The sequence below is a fragment of the Chiloscyllium plagiosum genome, unplaced genomic scaffold (genome assembly GCF_037043375.1).
Source record: "Chiloscyllium plagiosum isolate Xiang-an unplaced genomic scaffold, Cpla_swu_hap1 HiC_scaffold_1, whole genome shotgun sequence".
Lineage (NCBI taxonomy): Eukaryota > Metazoa > Chordata > Chondrichthyes > Orectolobiformes > Hemiscylliidae > Chiloscyllium > Chiloscyllium plagiosum.
This window is the reverse complement of record NW_028270139.1, coordinates 158,708,401-158,733,560: the sequence shown is the minus strand read 5'-3', so window position 1 is coordinate 158,733,560 and position 25,160 is coordinate 158,708,401.

Sequence of the window (25,160 nt, the reverse complement as noted above, 5' to 3'; positions counted from 1 at the left end):
ATGCAACAACAAATTGTATTTATACAAATTAAACTCCATCTGCCATTCCTTGGCCCACTGGCCCATTTGATCAACATCCTGTATTACTGTGAGGTAACCTACTTTACTGTTCACTATGTTATCTACAAACTGACCATGCTTCCTATATTCTCATCCAAATTGTTAATATAAATGATGGACAGCAGTGGATCCTTGCAACACACCGCTGATCACAGGCCTCCAGTATGAACAACAGCCCTCTACAATCATTCTCTGTCTCCTATGATCAAGCTAACTTTTTTATCCAATTAGCTAGCTCCCCCGGTGATCTAACCTCAATGTAACCTTGTTGAAGACCTTGTTAAAGTCCATGTAGACAACATCTACCACTCTGCCTTCATCCATCTTCTTGATCACCTCTTCAAAAGGTCCCTGGGAGATGACACCACTTCTGTGGAGTATTGTGTACAATTCTGTCACCCAGCTACAGGAAGCATATTATTAAATTGCAGTGGGTTCAGGGAAGATTTACTAGGATATTGCCAGGACTGAAGGGTCCAAGTTATAAGGAGAGGCTGGATAGGCTTGGACATCTTTCCCCGGAGTGAAGGAGGTTGAATGGTGACCTCATAAAGCTTTATAAAATGAGAGGCGTAGATGATCTGAACAACAAAGTAGGGGAGTTCAAAACTAGGGGGCATATTTTTAAGATAAGAGTAAGAAGATTTAACATGGATCTGAGGGACAACAAATACTACATTGGACAGAAAGCTAGCCACCAGGATACAGGAACATCAACTAACCACAAAAAGACATGACCCCCTCTCACTGGTGTCCTTGCATACAGATGAGGAAGGACACCACTTCGACTGGGACAACACATCCATCCTATGACAAGCCAAACAGAAACACACACAAGAATTCCTGGAAGCATGGCTTTCCAACCTGAACTCTATCAACAATCACATCTGCTTGGACCCCATTTACCACCCTCTGAGAAAAAGAACAGGAAATGGCATCACCAACGCAGGAAATGATGTCACAAACTCAAGGAAACCTAAACACATAAATCGAAAGCAGGTCACTAACACCAGTGCTTCATCGGAGGCTCACTGATGATGTTACCTAGTATGGTGCCGAAACGTCTGAAAATGAACCTTCCAGCTCAGCGAGCTAACTTACATCCTGAGGGACAACATTTTCACACAGAGACTGGTTCGCATGTGGAATGAACTGTCAGGGGAAGTGGTCGATGCAAGTACAGTTACAACCTTTGGATACATCCATGAATAGGACCAGCTTGGAGGGACATGAGCCAAACGCAGGCAGGTGGGACTGGTTCAGTTTGGGAAATTTGGTCAGCATGGACACGTTGAACTGAAAGATCTGTTTCTGTGCTGTATGACTCTATGATCCTATATTTTAGCAACAGTACCTGTCTGTGCCAGCACTTGCAGAATCTCTTTAAGTGTGCTCGGTACTGGCGGGTGGCAGTATAGTGGGTTGGGATATCTGGTTGGCATGGACGAGTTGAACCGAAGGTCTGTTTCCGTGCTGTACATCTCTATGACTATCACTCTAAGCTGTTTTTCTATAAGTAGCATGGAGTTAGCAGTAAGAGACAATTATGTATCTCAGGCGTAATATAACTAGCTCCTAAGTGCAGGATAATAAACTTTGTTGTTTTTCAAAATTGACCCTACTTCTGCTGAAGATGCCATGTGAACCTTTGTCCTCAGTTGGTATCTGCATTATGGACTGAATTATTCAAATAAGGAGAAGCTGTTACCTGTAGGAAAGGGGTCAGTAAAACCAGAAAAGGGAGGGTTAAGGGAAATGGTATCAGAACCAGAGGTGACAAGAAAACACTCCCTTACACAGCATGGTGTGATCTAATAACTCCACATTTCGTGGCCACCAGACATGCTGATAATCTGAGCAACCTCAATATAAATGTAAAAAATCCCAGAATGAGGCAACAGTGGAGGAAATTCAACGAAAAGCAAAATACTGAAGATGCTGGAAATTTAGAACGAAAACAGAAGGTGCTGGAGAAACACAGCAGGTTTGGCAGCATCTGTGAAACAGAATTATAGTCATAGAGTCATAAAGTCAAAGACTCACAGAGTCAGAGAGTCATGGTGTCACAGAATCACAGATTCATAGAGATGTGCAGCACAGAAATAGACACTTCGGTCCAACTTATCCTTGCCGACCAAATATCCTAGTCTAATCTGGTCACATTTGCCAGCACTTGGCCCATATTCCTCTAAGCCCTTCCTTTCATATACCCATCCAGATGCCTTTTAGATGCTGCAATTGTACCAGCCTCCACCACTTCCTCTGGCAGCTCATTCCATACACGTACCACCCTCTGCATGAAAAAGTTGCCCCTTAGGTCCTTTTTAAATCTTTCTCCTCTCACCCGAGATCTATGCCCTGGACTCCCCCACCCCAGGGAAAAGACCTTGCCTATTTGCACTATCCATACCCCTCATGATTTTATAAATCTCTCTAAGGTCACCCCTCAGCCTACGACGATCCGGGTAAAATAGCCCCAGCCTGTTTAGCCCCTCCCTCTCACTATGAACTGAAGAGCTCGGGTCAAGAGGAGACAACTTGGCCTCTCGAGCCTGTTCCACCACTCGATAAGATCACGGCCCACCTGATTACACCATAATCCCGCTTGTGTCCAATAACCTTCCACCCTTCAAACATCAAGAATCCATTTACCTCCATCTTAGAAATACTCCAAGGCTCTGTGTCCACCCCCTTTTGAGGAAGAGCACTCCAAGGATTCGTGACCCGCTCTGAGGAAAGGAAATGGCTGGTTTAAATGACAGTTTTAGAGAGCATCATGGGAAACATGGAATCCCTACAGAATGGAAGCAGGCCATCCAACCCATTGAGTCCACATCAACCCTTCGAACAGCACTACACTCATAGTCACCCTCCTACCCTATCCCTCTAACCATGCATTTCCCATGGCTAACCCACCTAGCCTACACATCCCCTGGATACTATGGGGCAATTTAGCCGAGACCAATCCACTGAACCTGCACACCTTTGGACCAGTAGTTCTCTGCCACACCAGATGGGAATTGTCTAAACTGTCCTCCAGCCAAGATTCGGTGTAGGGATGTGCAGGCAATCAGAGCAGATATGCCGAATGCAATGGGAAGGTCAACGGTCTGATTGCTTCATACTTCTGGAATTTTCCGACCAGCCGCTGGAGACGACAGGGAAGGAGAATTTATTGAAGGCAGGGCGAAGCTCCCTTTGTTAAAAGTGATTGCGTTTTCCAGGGCTGCAAAGTGGGATCGAGATCTAACAGAAAAGGAATTCCACAGCAATGAGAGGGGAGTTCATCGTTCATTGCGGAGTCCCTCATAAAAACGTCTCCCTGACACCAGACGCAGCTGCATACAGAGTGTCCAGCCATCGCACTTAAAGCTGGTTAAAGACAGATTACAACATGCTTCCAACATATGTCTCCTTCTCCCAGCTGAACCCCTCAGTCCAATTCGAGCATCGCTCCTGAGCATTTATTGCCCGATATATGTCCACAGAACTCCGCAAAATGGCTTTGAGCCCTGAGTTCACCCCTGGGTATCCATTATTTTATTTTACTTAAAATCACCTAAACATTTTAATTATGTTCCAGTTTGTAATTCATTCATGGATGCTCGTTATTCTGTTTATAGACCATCTGAAGGATAGATACTGGGATGTGATTCACGCTGCAAACAAATCAAAGGGCTCTCAGCAGTTAATCATGGAATAACAGCTAGTCAGGAGTGAATTACAGGTTGGAATCTAATCAAAGGGTTCAGGGGGTTTAAATTCCGAATAACTAATATACCCAGGAGTGAGTTGGGCTCTTGTGGTGCAGTGACAGTTGCCTTAGGGAGGTAATGGTCTAGTGGTATCATCACTGGGCTCTTAACCCAGGGACCTGGGTTCACAATCCTGTCCTGAGGGGATGGTGGAATTTGAATTCGATCAATACCTGCAATGACAAGTCTAGTGGTGACCATAAATTCTTTGTTGATTGTTGGAAAATCCCATCTGGTTCACTAATGTCTTTTAGGGTAAGAAACTGCCATCCTTACCTGGTCTGGCCAACATGTGACTCCAGACCCATGGTCACATGGTTGACTCTGAACTGCCCTCTGGGTAATTAGGGATGGGTAATAAATGTTGCTTGGCCAATGATACCCTCATAGTGTGAATGAACTTTTAAAAACCCTGGACTTATAGACCTGGGTTCAAGTCCAACCTGCTCTAGAGGTAAGTAATAACATCCCTGAACAGGTTGATTAGGAAAAATAGGTTAAAGAGAAAAAAAAAACCCAGGCGTGAGTTAGGTTCTTCTTCAGTGGTGGAGTGGTAGTGTCTTCATCCTTTTCAGGTTCAAGTTCCACCTGCTCCAGACCTGTGGTGTAACATTTCTCAATGTGTTGAATTAAAAATAAAACCCAGGAGTGAGTTTTACAGGACAGTATGCACTCAAGGGATTTGGAGTTTACATATAGAACAATGGGTAGCTAGGACGGAGGGGTGTGCAATGCTACTATAGATCAGAAAGGAGCTAAATTGTGATTGTAAACTGAGTCTGCTAGAGAAAGTGAGGATTGCAAATGCTGGAGATCAGAATCGAGAGTCTGCTGCTGGAAAAGCACAGCAGGTCAGGCAGCATCTGTGGAGCAGGAGAATCGACATTTCGGGCATAAACCCTTCATGCTTCCTATTTCTCCTGCTCGTCGGATGCTGCCTGAGTCAGGTAACAAGCACTACACTCTCAAACTGAGTCTGCCTCTCGTCAGTTTGATTCATTGATTGATATATCATTGTGACAGGTACCGAGATACAGTGAAAAGCGTTGTGTTGTGTGCTATACAGGCAGGTTGTGCATACAAAGGGCCTCAGGGTAGCAGAACCGAGTGCAGAGTACAGTGTTACAGCGACAGAGAAGGTGCACAGACGGAGATTAGAATTAACATTGAGTTGAGGTCCAGTGCAGCTGTATGTGGACCTACATTCACCCAGTGTTGCCTTATGAGCTATAACACAGTTCAAATAGTTTTCCATTTTCAGCTGTGGGCTGATCTAATCTTTTGCCTCACTGCTTTTAACGAGATGAACGAGTTGTCAGTTGCGCCCCAAGAATTAGTGCTGATTAATGTGTCTGTAAACATTGCAATGGAATGGAACATTCTTCAGGTCCGGCCAAGAAAAGAATGGAACAGAGTAATAAATGTCAATTTGGCTTTCTTCATTATTAATCCAAACAGCTGAAGAACTATAAAGGCAACTTTGGACTTGTTCTGGTGGCGATGGGAGTTGAGCAAAATGTTGCTGTCCAAATCTTAAAGCACAAAAGGCCTTTCAGCCCTCTAGATTTATACAGGCCCAACCTGTTCACACTTTCCTCATAAAACAACCCTTCATGCCAGGTGCCAGTCAAATGAACATGTTTTGCACTCAAATGCATGCAGTGCGATGATATTCTTTCTTAAATAAGGAATCCAAATCAATACACATTACTCCAAATGCCGTCTCAACCAGACTCTACTTTTGTATTCCATTTCACTTGTAAAGCAAAAAAAGGTTTAGTTTGCTTATCGAGTCACTAACTCTGTCTGCACACTAATATTTTGTGATTCATGTACCAGGACAGTAGATCTCCGTTTTAATATGTTGTTTCTCTATTATTCCTGCCAAGTGGACAATTGCACATTTCCTGAGCTGAAAAATGTGTTGCTGGAAAAGCACAGCAGGTCAGGCAGCATCAAAGGAGCAGGAGAATCGACGTTTCGGGCATAAGCCCTTCTTCAGGAATGAGGAGGGTGTGCCAAGCAGGCTAAGATAAAAGGTAGGGAGGAGGGACTTGGGGGAAGGGCGTTGGGAATGCGACAGGTGGAAAAAAGGTTAAGGTGAGGGTGATAGGCCGGAGAGGGGGTGAGGGCGGAGAGGTTGGGAAGAAGATTGCAGGTCAAGAAGGCAGTGCTGAGTCCGAGGGTTGGGACTGAGAAAAGGTGGGGGGAGGGGAAATGAGGAAGGTGGAGAATTCTGCATTCATCCTTTGTGGTTGGAGGGTTCCTAAGCGGAAGATGAGGAACATTTCCCCCATGTTACTGTTACTGCCCATTGGCTAATAGAGTCATTGAGGCATTCAGCATGGAAACAGGCTCTTCGGTCCAACTCGTCCATGCTGATCAGATATCCTAAATTAATCTAGTTTATTCCTTACTAATTCCCCTTCACAATTTCCTCTCCCATTAAGGCTGCCAGACAACAGTAGCCAAATAGACTTCCACCACAAACTCAAGGGCAAGGACAAAGGTCAGACATATGATGCGCCATGACACAGATCGTGAAAGACATCATGAGAAGATAGACGATCTACTGGGATGGGCAGACACATGACATGTGCGATTGAATGGAGAGAAGTGAAACACTTTCTGGTTGGAAAAGTGAGGAATGGTGATATCAAACAAAAGGTGCAATTCTGCACTGTTCCTGTAGGATGCAGTGGAGAGACATGAAGGAGCTCAGCGGGACCAAGAATCTTAATGTCAATGCATCGGTGGACAGGGAACCAATGCTAAAATTCACCAAAGAAGTTCCAAACCCACGACCTCTTCCAAAGGATCAGGGTCGCTGGAAGCAGTTCCCCTCCAAGCCACTCACCATACTGACTTGCTGTTCCTTCATTGTCACTGGGTCAAAATTCTGGAATTCCCTCCCTGTGGGCATTGTGGGTCAACCCACTGCAGGTGGACTGCAGCGGTTCAAGAAGGCAGCTCACCCCCACCTTCTCAAGGGGCAATTAGGGATGGACAATAAATGCTGGGCCCGGTCAGAGATGCCCTCATCCCACAAATGAATAAAGGAAGACCACCAAGTAAAGGTGGGCAATGGATGGGTGAGGTGGACGTGGTGCTGACAAGTTGTAATGCAAGTTGTTGTTGTACTTCAACTGATGCTTCGGACCATGAGCTTGTCTGTGTTGGCACATGGTTTGGTGTTCTTAACTTTACTCCATCTGCAGAGAGTTTGACTGCATTCGCAAAGGCACATCAGCAAAGAACAGTAATGCTTACAGACAGGAAACTGCTGTGTGGCATAATGAAAGACATGTGCTGTTCTGCTTCACATTTGTAGCTTTCATCATCGTAAGTTATTCCAGAGTCTTTCCAAGTGCATGATCCAATTGTGACTCCCAGTGCAGCACTTAGGGAGTGTTACTTTGTAAGAGGCACAATCTCTCAAGTGAGATGTTAGGCTGAAGACCAATCTGCCATCTGAGGTGGATTTACAAGTCCAATGAGCCTGGATGAAGGAGAGGAGGGGAATTCTTCCCCCATGTCCAAAAAATCATAATCTCCCAAAACATCACGAAAGCACATTCACACTGTGATTTTTCACAAACTTGAGACATCCCAAATGTTTACGAGTAAAGACTTAATTTGACGGAAGGAAAGCAGAGCAAGGAAACTGCACACAGTAAGGTACCTCAGATAATGAGGTGGGAATGACGAGATCATCTCAAAGTTTACTTTCTTCCTGCGTTTATTTTTGGCAGAAATCGCAGGATATTGGGATCAGGAGAAACAACGCCTGGTGTGTGGGGGTGGGGGTAGGATAAGACATGTGAAAGCCATTCCTGAAGAAGGGCTTATGCCTGAAACGTCGATTCTCCTGTTCCCTGGATGCTGCCTGACCGGCTGCGCTTTTCCAGCTCTGATCTCCAGCATCTGCAGACCTCACTTTCTCCTCAAAGACATGGGAAAGCTCAAGCCTTAAAGTTGTTGAACTTGATGTTGAATCCAGAAGGCCATAGAGCTCCCAAGCAGAATGTGAGCTGTTGTTCTTTCAGATGGCGCTGGGTCCAGAGAAAAGAATTTTACTCAAAAACTTGTATTTTGATTATTGTGTCCAACCCTACCACCACCCCATCACCTACATAAACCCATAAGGTACCATTGAAGGACCTCCAAAACCAAGATGTATACACCTGGGTGATTTCCCATTTTTTTACCCTTCCTAAATTTGAACTCATCCAAATCCTGTCTGCAAAATAAAACCTTGACTTTCCAGTTGCCTGTCACTTTAACCCACCACCCTGTTCCCTGGTCAAACATCCCTGTCTCAGGCTTGCTGCAGTGCTCCAGTGAAGCTCAGTGCAAGCCGGAAGAACAGCACCTCACTTTCTGCTTGGGAACTCTCCAGGCTTCTGGGCTCAACATCGAGTTCAACAACTTGACCTCTCTCATATCCTTACCCCCAACTCCCACTCACCAGGCCTTCTTATCACATAAAACCTGAAAGACCTGTGGAAGCTGGCAATCAGATGCAAAAACAGAAATCGCTGGAAAAGCTCAGCAGGTCTGGTAGCATCTGTGGTGAGAACACAGAGTTACCATTTCGGATCTGGAACTTGCTATCACATAGTTTGCTACTTCACACAACCATTGTTAGCCACTAACAGTCCCCATCAATAGCCATTCACCCTCCCAGGCAGGCATTATCCACTCCTCTCTCTGTCCCTCTATCCTTCTCTGTCTTTGGTCTCTATCCCTATCTATCATTTATTCCTTAATCCCTCTCCCCACCCTATCTTCTGCATATAAACCAACATTTTCTGAGCTACCATCAGCTCTGAGGAAGGCTCACTTGACCAGAAACTTTAACTCTGATTACTCTCCACAGATGCTGCCAAACCGGCTGAGCTTTTCCAGCAATTTCTGTTTTTTTATCCGAGTCCTGCTACCCATGTCACACTAACGCAAGCCTTGTTCACCTGTCATCCTTGGGCTCACTATATTGGTTCCTGGTGAAGTCATATCCCAATTTAAAATGTCTTAATCTTGTTTTCCAATCCCTTCATGGTCTTGAACCTGACAATCTCTGTAATGTCCTCCAACTCTCCAAGATGACTTTGCCCTGGAGTTCTGGCCTCTTGTGCATTCTCAGCTCTAATTGCTCCACCGTTGGTCCTTCTGTCTTCAGTTGCCTAGGCCCCAGTTCTGGAATTCCCTCCCTACACTTCTCTGTCTCCCTCCTTCACATCTCTTCCTTTTCAACCCCTTTTAAATGTGACCTCTTCAGCTAAGCTTGTGGTCACTTAACTTAATATCTCCTTATGTAGCTTGGTGTCATAGTTTAATTTTTAATCCACCTTTGTTAAATTAAAGGTGCTATATAAATGTAAGTTGTAGAGTCATAGAGTCCTACAGCATGGAGACAGGCTCGTTGGCTTAAACTGGTCCACGCCGACCAAACTGTCCAGCCACACTAACCCCATTTCCCTGCACTTAGCCCATGTCCTTCTAATCCTTTCCTATCCATGTATTTGTCCAAAGCCTTTTAAATGTTGTTAATATACCCACCTCAACCACTTCCACTGGCAGCTCATTCCATTTGCATACTCACCCTCTGTGGAATAACATTGCCCCTCAGTTCCCTTTTATTCTTTCCACCTTAACCTTAATCTGATGCCCTCTAGTCCTCGATTCCCCAACTCTGGGAAAAAGACTGAGCGCATTCACCTTGTCCATGCATCTCATGATCTTATACACCTCTATAAGATCCCCCCCCCCCCTCAGTCTCCTACACTCTAAAGAAAAATGTCCCAGTTCGTCCAACCTCTCCCGACAAGTCAGACCATTGATACCTGGTAACATTCTTGTATATTTCTTCTGCACTCTTTCCAGTTTAATAACATCCTTCATGTAGCAAGGTGACCAAAACTGAACACACTACTCCAAGTGCAGCTTCACCAATGTCCTGTACAACTGCAACATAACTTCCCAACTTCTATATTCAATGCCCTGACTGATGAAGGCCGGTGTGCCAAAGGCCGTCTTCACTGCCCTGTCTACCTGTGACTCCACTTTCAGAGAACCGTGCACCTGAACTCCAAGGTCCCTGTGTTCCATCACACTCCTTGAGGCCCTACCGTTCACCATGAAACTCCTACCTTGATTTGACTTTCCACAATGCAAGACCTCACACTTATTTATATTAAACCCCATCTGCCATTTCTCAGCCCACTTCCCCAGCTGATCCAGGTCCTGCTGCAATTTCTGATAACCTTCCTCACTGTCCACGATACTGCCTATTTTAGTGTCATCTGCAAACTTACTGATGATGTCCATTCTCATCCAAATCACTGATATAGATAACAAACAGCAATGGGCCCAGCACCGATCCCTGAGGCACTCCACTAGTCACAGGCCTCCAAGTTGTTGCTGAGGAAGCATCAGGGTACACTGAGTAGTTGCACCACTTTCAGTAGATTCCTGATCCACTGAGCACAGAGGGGCAATTTTCCATTCAGGGCGGCGGTGGGGGGGGGGGAGCACATGAGACGTTGACTCTTGGTGCTCTGTGGTTATAAAAGGAGTCCTTCTGGCACAGAAACATAGTGTTCACTATCTCCTACCATTACCATTCCTGTCTGAAGGTCCTACCAGAAGCATTGACATGGAGAATGGAATGAGATCTGATGGGCATGTCTGGCGGCCCCAAGAATGGATGGTCAACAAAACTCACCCATGGGGTGTAGCTGCCTGAAGTCAGATCCCATGAGATAAATCGAGGACTGAAGATGCTGGAGATCTGAAACAAACAAACAACATCAGCAAGTTTAGATTAGATTAGATTCCCTAGTGTGGAAACAGGCCATTCAGCCCAACAAGTCCACACCGACCCTCCGAAGAGTAACCCACTCCCCCTCTGACTAACCTAACCCCTGACACAGGGAGAATGTGCAAATTCCACACAGACAGTTGCCCAAGGCTGGAATTGTCGTGGAGGAACTCAGCGGGTCTGGTAGATAGAAGAGTGAAGAAAAAAACAGAGTTAACGTTTCGAGTCCAGTGAGTTCAGAGTTCTGAAAGGAGGGTCACTGGACATGAAACTTCAGCTGTTTCTCTCTCCAGAGATGTTGCCAGACCTGCTGAGTTGTTGCCTCAGTGATTTCTGTTTTTATTTCATTCAAATCTCATCCTGAACACTGAGGAATTTAAGTTTGATTAATTAACTAAACTTGGAATTTAAAATATAATTAGTTAAAGTAATTGTGAACAGATTGACTTAGAACCCTTACAGCATGGAAGCAAGCCATTTGGCCCATCAAGTCCACACCAAACCTCTGAAGAGTATCCCACCCAGACTCACCCCTGTACCATATTCCTGTCACCCTGCATTTCCCATGGTGAATCCAGCTAGCCTGCAAATCCTGGAAAGTTTAGCATGGCCAGTCCACCCAACTTGTACACATGGGAGGAAACCAGAGCGTCCAGAAGAAACCCACGTGGACACAGGGAGAACTTGCAAACTCCACACAGACTGTCACCCGAGGCTGGAATCAAACTCGGGTCCCTGCTGCTGTGAGGCAGCAGTGCTAACCACTGACCCACTGTGCTGCCCTAAAAATCCTAAGTATAGAAACTAGGAGCAGGAGTAGACCATTTGGCCCTCTGAGCCTGTCCCACCCTCCAATATGATCATGTCTGATCATCCATCTCATCCTCACATTCTTGTTTTCTCTGCATGCCCCTCGATGCCTTTAAAATCCAAGAAATTATCTATCTGTCCTTTCAGGATAGAAATCCGTTCTCCCTACCTTGTCCAACCTGTAAGTGACTCCAAACATGCAGCAATGTGGTAGAGTCAGAGTCATACAGCACAGAAACAGACCCTTTTGTCCAAATAGTCCAAGCCGACTATAATCCCAATTTTTCCCAACTTGAATTACATTTCTTATTCATGTAATTATCCAAATGTCTTTTAAGCATTGTAACTGTACCTGCATCCACCACTTCCTCTGGAAGTTCATTCCACACCGTTGACTCTTAACTGCATTTTGAAATAGTTGGCATTAAACTGCTCCAGAAAAGTGAACCTTCTATGTGTAATACAGATGGACTGCAGCAGTTGAGGAAGGCAGATCATTACCCCTTATCCAAGGGTAATTAGGGACAAATAACAAATTGATCCCCAGCAATGGTCACAGACAAATGACTGAATTGAAGAAAACCCAAGGAAATCCAGCCCCTCAGCACGATCGGCGAGTGATGTAACCTTTAAAGACCTGAAAGAATCCTGGAACGAACAACGACTCAAGCACTCCCTCTGTAACAAGGCAAGGTTGGGTAAGGCAGCTGTCACAAAAAGCACAGAGCGGCTGAAATCCGAGACTAAGGAAACTTATTCACCGCGTCTCTTTCCTACACAATAAAAAAAAATTGGGTTCAATAGTTTACCGCTGAACAGATTACTCAGCCAAGTGATTTCCTGTGCTCGTGACTTAATAGTGCAGATATCCAGTTCATTGTATAACACTCTGGAGACACAAGGCCAACTTCTCACCTGGATGACTATATGCAGGGCTATCTCAAAGACATCATGTCATTTTTAATCCCCAAAACAGGTTTAGGAAGGGAGCAAAGCAAAATACTCTGAAGCTGCAACCAATGGAGGGATTGATGCTTCTGTATGATACCTGTGCTTGAGTTACAAGAGGGGAATTTTAACCAGGGTCCCACGTTTTTGAGCAGATACCTGACTTGCAGACTGGAATCTAATTGAAGGGGTCCAGGGTGTCCCCAAGAGGCTCCCCAATTTACAAACGTCTGACTTCTGAACACTCATACTTACTAGCGCAATCCTATACAGGGATGTAATTTTAAATATCTGACATGTGAACATTTCCTGTACTTATGAATGGCTGCTTTATATTATCCGGCATTGTGCTCTGACTTGCGTACAAATTGACTTGTGAATGGACTCAGGAACAGAACGTGTTTGCAACAGGGGGACTGCCTGCATTGAATAATCGATACACCAAGCTGTGGTTATAGGACAGAAACATAGAACACAGGAACAGGGCAGTCAGCCCTTTGAGCGTGCTCCTCCCTTCAATATGAATGTGGTTGATCATGCAACTCAGAACATTTCTCCCATTATCTCTCTATAAACTTTGATTCCTTTAGGCTGAAGAACTATATCTCCACCTTCAAAGTACTTAATGTTTTGCCCTCAACGGCTGTCTGTGGCAGAGAATTCCAGAGACTCGTAACCCATTTCTCATCATCTCAGTCCCAAATGGACTAACCCTTATTCTTAGACTGGGGAAGGAACACTCAACTCGAAATGTTAACTCTGATATCTCTCCACAGGTATTGCCAGACCTGCTGAGTTTTTCCAGCAATTTCTGCTTTTGTTCCCTGGTTCTGAACTCCTTTCCTCTATAGAAACATCCTTCCTATATTTACTCTGTCTAGGCCTGTGCAATTTTATGCGTTTCTCTGTAATCCAGTTGAGGAGTTGAGAAAGTTTAAAAATGACGATCACACAGCTGCTTATATACTATAGACCCCCAAACAATCAGGAAACGATGGAAAAGGAAGTGTTAAGAATTCTTAAAATGTGTTCAGGAAACCCGTCTCAGCTAACGAGTATCAAACCCAATAAGAAAAGAGGGATTCTGCACTTGAGAATAAAGCCAGCTAGGTGGGAGGAGCTTAATTGGGGAAGCATTCTTGTTGCAGTGATCATAATTCAGTTTGTTTACTGTTAACTATGGCAAAGGATGAAGATAGAGATAGAACAAAAGTTCTAAATTGGAAAAAAACTCGCTTCCACTTAACCTGAGACGTGACTTAGTAAGCTGGACTCAAAACTGACGGTGTCAGAGCAATGTGACTTTATCAAAGAGGAGGTAGGGAGGGTACAAGAATATACAGAAGTGGATAAGGGCAGAAAGGAAGCTAACACCAGTTAGAAAAGTTCAGAACTGCAGGAAGCCTGAAATAGTGGGAGATAATCACACAAGCAAAGAAAAGGATTGGGAAACAATATTGACAAATAAAACAATGTATGAATATAGCTTTAAATTAAGGGGTGGTAGGTATAGGACAGGTGTTAGGGGTAGGTTCTTTACTCAGCGAGTCGTGAGTTCATAGAATGCCCTGCCAGTAGCAGTGGTGGACTCTCCCTCTTTATGGGCATTTAAGCGGGCATTGGATAGGCATATGGAGGATAGTGGGCTAGTGTAGGTTAGGTGGGCTTGGATCGGCGCAACATCGAGGGCCAAAGGGCCTGTACTGCGCTGTATTCTTCTATGTTCTATGTTCTATACCTGGAAGGTTCTAGCAGGTGTAGGCAGGTTAGACACAGAAAGGATATTTCCAATAGTGAAGGATTCGAGAACCAGTGTTCACAGTTTCAGGATAAGGGGTAAACTTTTTAGGTCTGCGATGAGGAGAGGTTTCCTCACCCAGGGAGGGGTGAGCCTGTGGAATTCGCTACCACAGAAAATGGTTGGGGACAAAACATTGTGTTTTCAAGGAGGAGGGTAGATACAGCTCCTGTGACCAAAGGGATCTAGGGAAGGGTGGGATTAGGGTGTTGAGCTCAATGATGTGCAATGATCTTAGTGAATGGTGGGTCAGGCGTGGGCAGGCCAAATGGCCTCGTCCTGCTCCGATCTTCTCTGCTCCTATGTTTTGAAGTGCAAGCAGATATTTGTGGAAAAATATTTGTGAAGAACTCAAAGGTGAGTGGAGGTATTTGGAGGAGGATAATGTGAAAATGCCTCCAAATGAATGAATTTGTCTCAATAAAAGGGGAGAGTAAAACAGTCATTGTAATGAAACAACAAAAGAGCAATAAACATAGCCCAGATGAAATGAATCTTGGGTTGCCAAGAGAACCGAGACAAGAAGCAATTGAGGACTTGACCATCATTTTCCGATTCTCCCAGTTTCCCAGCTGGAGAACTGATAACACTTTCTGATAGTAAAAAGGGAGGAAGGTGAAACCTGATTAATTACAGGCCAGTCATCCCCCCGACATAATTATCGGGAAGTGGATCTGAAGAGCGGCATAAATCATCATTTCAAAAGGCATGGATAAATCAGGGCGGGTTTCGGGAACTAGGTTCAATACCTTGAAGTGACAAAGAGAAGCTCAGAGTAGCACACACTCCAGGTGGAGTTTGAGACATGGCTTTCAGTAAAGTTACCCACCCCCTGGTCAGAAAAGTAAAAGCTCATGGGGCCTGGGAAAAAGTAACAAAATGAATCCAAAATTGTCTTGGTGGCAGAGAGTAAAGGGTAATGAAATTTAATCTGGAGATGTATGAAGTAATGCATTTGAGGAAGTCAAACAATGCAAGGGAGTACATAATAAATCAAAGAATTCAAAGATGTTTAGGAACAGAGAGAGAGAGACAAAAGATTTGATAGAACTACTGCACCGAAACTGTCATTTAGATAAACCAATTGGTCTCTAAGTCCACTCCAGCTATCCTGTTTTACCTACATCTGCCATCCCAACTATCTAAACCCTTTTCCTCATCTGCTTGCTTAGGTTCCTGTTGAATGCATCCATACTATTTCATCCTGAAGGGAATGATTGAAGGAAATAGTATGGACGTTTTCAACAGGAAGCAAGCTCCACATCACCATCACTCTTCTTAGTGAAGAGCTTTCTTCCGAATTTCTGGTTGGATTTCTTGGTGACTCTGTATGTTGATGGACTCTTTATAGGGTGCCATGATCCATGTTAACAATCGCACAGCAACCAGCCATCCCCCCAATGCTACCACACCCTCCCCTCCCCAACAACCTTTCTCCACCCTGTCCCCCAATCACCCCTGCCCTACTATCCCAGTCAAACCCCATCTGACTCAAAGGCCAGGGGTCAGAGCCTGTTTCCAGTCCCACATCAATTTAATGCTGGGGGCATGATTAGTTGATGAAAGATGATTCCTCTACTCCTAAATGAAGATACATTTTCAACTTTTATAGACAACTCTATAGGACTGGCAGTGCTGTGAGGAGCCCCTGTTGGGATTGCAACCCCCCCTCCGCAGTACTGAGGAGCCCAAAGTGGCAGCTAACGCCAGGGTCAGTAATTTTTGTGAAGAGGTTGACTAGTGATTGAGGTAGAATGCAGGACAAGTTCAAGAGAATTAAAGGATGTACATCTCAAAGGCTGGAGGATTGTATCAAATAGCATGACCCTTCGTCTGTTCTCCTTGTAACACAGTCGCCATTTGAGTGATTCTGCAGGTGGACAGCATTTAGAGTCAGAGGGTCATAGAGGCACAGCAGGGAAACAGACCCTTTGGTCCAACTCGTCCATGCCGACCAGATTTCCTACATTAATCTAGTCCCATTTGCCAGCATTTGGCCCATATCCCTCTAAACCCTTCCTATTAATATACCCATACAGATGCCTTTTAAATGTTGTCATTGTACCAGCCTCCACCACTTCCTCTGGCAGCTCATTCCATACAAGCCCCACCCTCTGTGTGAAAAGGTGTCACTTAGGTCCCTTTTAAATCTTTCCCCTCCCACCTTATCCCAGTGAGGCTGCACTTGGAGTACTGTGTTCAGTTTTGGTCTCCTTGCTATTAAATTGGAAAGAGTACGGAAGACATTTACAAGGATGTTGCCAGGGCTCAAGGGTCTGAGTTATAGGGAGAGGTTGGGCAAGCTAGGACTTTTTTCTCTAGAGTGTAGGAGCCTGAGGGGGGATGTTATAGATGTGTATAAGATCATGGATAGGGTGAATGCACTCAGTCTTTTTCTCAGGGTTGGGGAATTGAAGACTACAGGGCATCAATTTAACATTAGAGGGGAAAGAATAAAATGGAACCTGAGGGGTAACTTTTACACAGCGGGTGGTACACAGTTTGAATGAGCTGCCAGCAGAAGTTGTTGAGGCGGGTACATTAACAACATTTAAAAGACATTTGGGCCAATGCATGGATAGGAAAGGATATGGGCCAAGTGCAGGGAAATGGGGGTTAGCGTGGATGGACAGTTTGGTCGCATGGACCAGTTTGAGCCAAAGGGCCTGTCTCTGTGCTTTATGATTCTCTGATTCCATGACTCTATGCCATTTAATTTCGAACTTCCCTACCCTGGGGAAAAGATCTTGAGTATTCACCCTGTCAATGCCCCACATGATTTTATAAACCTCGAAAAGGTTACAGGTCAGCCTGTAACACTCCAGGCAAAATAGCCCCAGTCTATTCAACATCTCCTGATAGCTCAAACCCTCCAACCCTGGCAACATTCTTGCAAATCTTTTCTGAACCTTTTGAAGTTTCGCAACATTTTTCCTATAGCAGGGGGACCAGAATTGAATGCAGTATTCCAAAAGTGGCCTAACCAATGGCCTTATCAATACAGCCACAACATGGCCGCCCAACTCCTATATTCAATGCACTGGCCAATAAAGGAAAGCATATCGAATGCCTTCTTCACTATCCTGTCTACCTGTGACTCTACTTTCAAGGAGCTATGAACCTGCATTCCAAGGTCTCTTTGTTCAGCTACACTTTCCAGGACCTTACCATTAAGCGTGCAAGTCCCGTCCTATCTGCCTTTCCAAAATGTAGCACCTCACATTTATCTAAATGAAACTCATTTGTCACTCCTCGGCCTATTATTTGCTGACTAGTCCTGAGTGGGTAAAGAATTATGTTGACTACCAATTTAGAATTGTCAGCTTGCACTGTGGGTCCTGGAAATGACATTCATTTATATCCAGGCTCCTAAACTTTGCAGACAGAAAGAATAAATGCATACAGTGTGCTATTTCAACTGGTTCATTTCTCACGACAACATCTGAACCAATCAGAGTCAACCTGCCTGTTTCAAATTCTAAACAAAGCCTGGGAAGTTAACTGTCAACTAATATTAATGGGTGCATTGTCCATGAAAATGTCTTTAACAATCAGCACTCTTCTTTGACACAATATAAAACTTGGCCTCACTATTGAATTGGAATTCTTGCAAACTGTCCTGATGAGAGTACAATGAAAGGCTTCATAAAATGTGCTTTTTTTCAGTAATGCTCAAGTTCTATATGATTAAATGGCGATTAGTGTTCTCGAAATTAAAGATGCCACAGGACACGTGATGGTGATGTTGAAGTAGAAGATCAGCCATGATCTCATTGATTGGTAGAACAGGTTGGAGGGGCTGAATGGCCTACCCAGCTCAGGCTACCTATTTAAATGGTTCTGACAGATGGGCAGGAAAGTGGAGTTAAGGCTGCAATCAGATCAGTCATGATGGTTCTGGACAGCAGAGGGGCGAAATGGCCTACTCCTGTGAACAATTCTAATCCTAAGAACAGGAGGTTATGTAGGAATTGTTTAAAATATCTGATTTGAGCTCGGTGAGTTCATTGTATACAATCTGATTACCACATGACTAGAACTGTATGTGAGAGGGTGTGGGGAGATGTATAAGGATGTGTACAGAAATGAAGAATTTTAGCTGTGAGGAAGAACTGAATAAGTTGGGATTATTGTCCTTGGAACAGGGGAGGTTGAGGGGAGATGTAGTTGCTGTGTGCACATTTAAGAGGGGAAAAAAATGAGGACTGCAGATGCTGGAGATCAGAGTCTAAATTAGAAGCTTTCATTCCTGATGAAGGGCTTTTGTCCGAAACGTCGATTTTCCTGCTCCTCGGATGCTGCCTGACCTGCTGTGCTTTTTCAGCACCACTAATCTAGACATTTAAGAGGGGAGTCTACATATTATATACAGGAAGAAGCTACTTCCTTCGGTGAAGAGGTCAATAAACAGGAGATTTATAAGACGAAGGGGAGTTGAGGAGATTTATTTTCACTCTGAGGTTGGAGGAGGCCTTGAACTCAAGGCCAAATGATGGTTGAAGCAGAAACCCCCAACAGTGACGAGTCATCTGCAGGGCTGTGGGCTAAACGTTGGAAAGTTCTGTTCGGTTTCACCACCCATTTAGTGGCCAGCACAGACACAATGGCTCCCTCCTGTACCCTAAGTATTTTGTGTTGCCAAAGAAAAGGCATGCTCATCAACAGGATGTGTTGAACACTTGAAAACCCTCGCTTATTGCTCATCTTTGTTGCCTTTAATCGACTGCAGGGATAATGCTACCAAGACAAGTTGGGTAGAAAGTTCAGAAATGTAGGCAAAACAACCAAAGATGGTTTGGTAAAACTTTTTTTTTAATCTTACCTGGAATGCAGCTTGAAAGTTCTACATTGTTGTATGATTCCATGAAAATGTGGGTATTGTAATATTTATCTGTGGGTATACAGCTGCTATGTCTCACTAATATCTACTTCCACACATTACCAAACCTTGGGAGGTAGTTAGTTGGGTTTAGAATCATCCTTTTCATTAACTAAATTATACATTCCTGGGCATTGTTCAGTAGATGCTGGTTTTTAGCTCTTCTGAAAAAGCTGAGCTGGTCATTGTCAATTTTCAAAAGTCAAATGTGTATGGCGGTGTTAATAAGGTGCAACACATCAGCAGTAACATCTCCTAATTCTCCAAAGCCTGTCCACATCTACAAGGCACAAGCCAGGAGTGTAATGGAATACTCCCCACTTGCCTGGATGGGTGCAGCCCCAACAACACTCAAGAAGTTTGTCACCATCCAGGACAAATTAGCCCGCTTGATTGGCACCACATCCACAAGAATCCACTCCCTCCATCAGTAGCGGCAGTGTGTACTATCTACAAGATACACAGCAGAAATTCACCAAAGATCCTCAGACAGCACCTTCCAAACCCTCGACCACATCCATCTAGAAAGACAAGGGCAGCAGATACATAAGAACTCCATCCCCTGCAAGTTCCCCTCCAAGCCACTCACCATCCTGAAATGGAAATATATTGTTGTTTCTTCAGTAACACCAGATCAAGTCCTGGGACTCCTTTCCTAACATATTTATGCATGTACCTATCATTGTATCATAGAACCTCTGCAGTGTGGGAGCAAACCTCCCCTCCGACCTATCACCTTTACCCCCACCTCCATTCACCTATTGCTTTCTCTCAGCTACCTTCTCCCCAGCCCCACCCCCCATCCCATTTATCTCTCCACCCGCGAGGCTCCCAACCTCATTCCTGATGAAAGGCTGTTGTTTGAAATGTTGATTTTCCTGCTCCTCGGATTGTACATGACCTGCTGCGCTTTACCAGCACCACACTCTAACCTCTGCAGTCCTCACTTTCACCTAGCAAACCATTCATCCCATCAAATTTGCAATGACCCTCTGAGGAGCATATCACCCATCCTACCCGATCCCCACAACCCTGCACTTCCCATGGCCAATGCGCCTAGCCTACACATCCCTGAACTCTATAGGCAATTTCCCACGGCCAATCCGCCTAAGCTACACATCTTTGGACTGTGGAAGGAAACCCACGCAGACACTAGGAGAATGTGCAAACTCCACACAGGCAGTCGCCCAAGGCCAGAGTCGAACCTGGGTCCTTGGTGCTGTGAGGCAGCAGTGCTAACCACTGAGCCACTGTACCGCCCCCCTACACTAAATGATTGCAGTGGTTGAAGAAGACAGCAACCATCACCTTCTCAATAGTAAATAGGGATGGCCCAGCCGGTGACACCCACATCCCATGACTGAATTTTTTAAAAATGCAGCAAAAAAGTATCAAAAATGGCAACAGCAACATCTCTATTATATTATATAGCAACTTTAAAATGATAAAACTTTACTGAGCACTTCACAACAGTGTTATCAAGTCAAGTTTGATACTGATTTGACTCAAATTCAGCTCTTCAGTCCTGCTACATTCAACTGTGAATGGTAGTGGACAAATAAACAATGAACAAGTGAAAGTTTCTATGACAATGGAGTTCGGCACATCAGTGCAAAAGGAAAGGCCTTTGAATCCACCTTCAGCCAGAAGTGTTGAGGGGACAATCCATCTCAACTTCTTTCTATGATCCCTGACAACATTCTGTTATAATAGTGAAGATTTGTGCTCAAGAATTAGCCACATCCCTCACAAAGCTGTTCCAGTATAGCAATGGGAACAACTGCCCAATGATGTTCTCTTGCAAAAAGAAGGACAAATCAAAGGTGACCAGTCACAAATCTATCAGTCTACTCTAAACTTACAGCAAAGTGTTGGAAGGGATTGTCAACAGTACTTTCGAGAGATACTTCTTGAACAATAATCTTCTCACTGATGTGCGGTTTGGTTTCTGCCAGGTCCTCTCAGTTCCTGGCCCTATTAAACCCTTGCTCCAAACGTGGGCACAGATTATAAACTCTAGACAGAAGGGGAGAGACTCCCCTGGACATCAGTTGGCAGGAAGCAAAGTTTGAGGAAAATTCGAGTCAATTGGGAGGAAAAAACTGACTGCTGATTGAAGTCATACCAAGCACAAAGGAAGGTAATTGTGGTTGTTGGAGGTTAATCATCCCAACTCCACGACATCACTGCAGGAGAAAGAATGTAGTGTTGGAGAATACATGGGAATGAAAGTTGATAAGATGCTAGAGATAGACAACAGCTAAGTACAGACTACTAGACTTACACTGGTTGTAGGGAAGAACTAGAGTATATGTAAAACACATAATAAGTAGGCACTTAATAATGACCTGATTGGGTAATGGAGTCATGAATGGGCAGTTGTGTTGGACAAACCTTTTGGAGTTACATTGAGGATATTTCTGACAGAATTGTTAAAAGGAAGTCTTGTAAGACTTGGATTTGCAGAATACTTTTAATAAAGTATTTTGCAGGAGCTTGCTTGGCAAAATGGAGTAGAAGGTCACAAAGTGGCACTGATTAAAGATTGGCCAACAGGTAGAAATCAGACCAGGAATAAAGAGATTATTCCCATGTTAGCAGCCAGTGGCCAGTGGGGTACCTCAAGAATCAATACATGGAGCCGGCTGTTCATGTAACAATGACTGGGAGGTGGGAAAATAGGAGTTGGAACTCCAGAGTTTAGTGCTATGACAGACGCAGGCCTGGCCATCAATTATGGAGCAATTAAAGTGGGATTTATACAAGAGAACAATCTTAGTGAAGTGCAGAACTCTGATTGTAATGGGCTGGGAGGAGATTACAAAGATAAGCAGGAGAGGACCAAACATGAACATTTTAATATTAGTTTGGTGCACAGCCAGTAGTCAATATAGGGCAGTGAGCACAGGGGTGATGGGTGAATGGGACTTGGCAGCATTTAGGATGTGGACAACATAATGAGGTCAAATTTACAAAGAGTACAAAATAGGTCAGCCAGGAGAGTGTTTGAAAAGTGAAGTCTAGAAGTAGCTAAGACATGGTTAAGGTCTCAGGAACATTGCAGCAGCCAAAAAAAAGGCTTTGAATTAGAATGCATATATCTGTAAATTGAATTCCTTTTATGTATCTGAAGCATTGAAGAATAGTCAATTGAATGAAATTAAATGTCCCTGATGCTTCATAATTCAATCTCCCTACTTTGGAAATTAAACAAATTTCTCATGCATTTGAAGTGTTTTAGATTACAGATTGATTTCTTTTTCCCCAGTTGCTTGAAATTAATTTCCTACGAATTCCCTTACTCAGGACGGTTGCAGAAAAAAAACCCCAAAAGGACAAGAAGCAATGTCCTGCTCACAGATAGTACTCCTGGCAACAAAACCTAAAACAAACTGTCCTGTCAAAATATTTGCAATAGTTGCAAAATAAAAGGTATACATCCATTTCCTTGTCACACATCTTACAAATTCCACACAAACTGCCTTTGAGTTCACAGTGTTATAGGAAGTCATCAAGCCCATCAAAACAATTGTTCCATATTTTCTTCAAATAAACAATAAGTCCAGTTTCTACAAGGTAAAGTGGAGATTAATAGCTTTAGATATTTGTCTTTCTTTCAACAGAATAACATATATCAATATTCCAGTTTCAAATGACGTAATGGAAATTCATTCATCTACAAAGTCAACCCTCTCAGCTCAGATAGTTTAGGGGTTAGGTCTGTAAAACTCAGTGTGAATTTTAAAAGCTCGTGGCCATCGTTTCACTAGAGAAACAAAACCAAGCAAATCTTCACATCACAGCGCAATTTGACTGGGACTGTGCTCCCCTGCCTCCTCCTTCCAATACCTAATATTTTTCTTCATTTGCTGCTCTTCTTTTTGTCTTTTTACCTCTTCTTCACCTTTCTTTTTTCGCTCTTGCTTCTTCTTGCTTTCTGCTCCCAGGGGAAGCAATAGATGCAATTTTACCAGATATAATAGAAATGCAAAAGCCCAGGTTTTCTTCATTATTTTTCTCAGTCAGTGCATCTTCAAAATTGTATTTCACAATCATGTACATTCCTTAAAATTACTGACTGTAATATTAGTGCTGGAATAAATAAGCCCATTCTGATCAACTTCTTTTAACAATATTTTAATAGAGGTTTGAACTACATCATTTAATCAGGGCAGTTTAAGGATAGCAGATAAGGCTATTTGCATTTATTTACAATCCCAGGAGATATACAGCAATGAGTTAGGCATTAGGTAAAATTATCTCTAAACTGTCTCCATCAAACACTCCAAGAGCAGGTACAGAACAGGGTGAGATTCAGAGTAAAGCTCTCTCTACACTGTCCCTGTGTCCAGGAAAGGGATGACGCGGGTTAGATTCAGATTAAAGTTCACTCTGCACTGTCCCATTAAGTGCTTCCAGGACAGCTACAGCACAACATTAGATACAGAGTAAAGCTTTCTCTACTCTTTTAATGTAAAAGTCCTTCGCTACTGTCCCCATCAAACACTCCTGGAACAGGTACAGTGCAGGGTTAAATATGAAGTTCCATCTGCACTTCTAAAGTGAATGTATATTTTATATAAATCTCCTTTGTCTCTGTCCAGGACAGGGACAGCTCAGGGTTTGATACAGTGTAAAGATTCTTCCACTCTTTCAAACTAAACTAAACTGTATGCAAATCACCCCTCTGTTCTTTTAAGTAAAGCTCCTCTACACTGTCCGCATCAAACACTCCCAGGATAGGACCAGCACGGGGTTAGATATCACGTGAAAATACTCTCTACTCTTTTAAAGTGAAAGCAAAGCTCCCTCTACTCTTTGGAACTGAAAGTAAAGCACCCTCAACACTGTCCCATGAAACCCTCTCAGAAGAGGATGAGCATGGGGTTAGATACAGTGTGAAAAATACTTTCTACCCTTTTGAAGTGAAAGTACCAGATCAAGCCCCTGTTCTGTTTGCCAGTTCATTGACTAATACGGCCAAAGAAGTATCAGGTTTTACAACTCCGGATATACTTTATCAAAGCAAAGTCATACATTTAGAACAAAAGCTGCACTAACAGCATTTCAACGACTAACCAGTAAGTGGACTATGTAACTGCATTAATTCGGAGAAAGTGAGGACTGCAGATGCTGGGGATCAGAGCTTAAAAATGTGTTGCTGGAAAAGCGCAGCAGGTCAGGCAGCATCAAAGGAGCAGGAGAATCGACGTTTCGGGCATAAGGGCTTATGCCCGAAACGTCGATTCTCCTTCTCCTTTGATGCTGCCTGACCTGCTGCGCTTTTCCAGCAACACATTTTTAAACTGCATTAAGTACTTTGATGACTTAATTGTATTTAATGAAACCTCAGGACAACACTTATGCCTCATGATTGAGCTGAAAACCCAATTTGGTTATAACGTTAGATGAGAGAGACTTTGTCCAAGCAAAGGTGACTTACTTGGGCCATCCTGTGGGACAAGGCCATGAAGTACCTGGAGATGTGAAAATATGAGTTTTGTTTCATTATCCTCTGCTGTGGACAAAATGTGAAACATTGTGATATATTGACATGAGTGGATTTCCTCCAAAGTTTGTTCCAAGATTCAGTGCTGTCAGTGTACCTTTAATGAATTTGTTAAAGAAAGACAGAAAATTTCAATGGACACAAAAGTATCCAAGTGCCATTGAAATCCTGAAAGCTGTGCTGACAGCCTTATCCATTTTAGGCATGCTGAATTATGTGAAACCATTGAAAGTTGACTGTTGATGCCAGAAACATTGGTGCAGAGGTTATTTTTACTGCAAAATTATGAGTTGGGAATTGAACAAGCTGTCAGGTACTTTTCAAAGTAACTGACTGCATGTCAGCAAACATATTCTGCACTGGAAAAAGAGACGTTGAGTCTTGTGATGGCTCTACATCAGTTTGGGATTTACATCACCAACAATTTGGAGCAAAGAGTTCTATGGAACACAATCATTTAATTTTCTTAGAAAAAGAAAATTCAGGACAGAGACCTATGATAACTTGAATGGAACTTACCGCCCCAACCATAAAATTTATAAAAATCATTCATGTGCCAGAAAAACGAAATGTAATCGTGG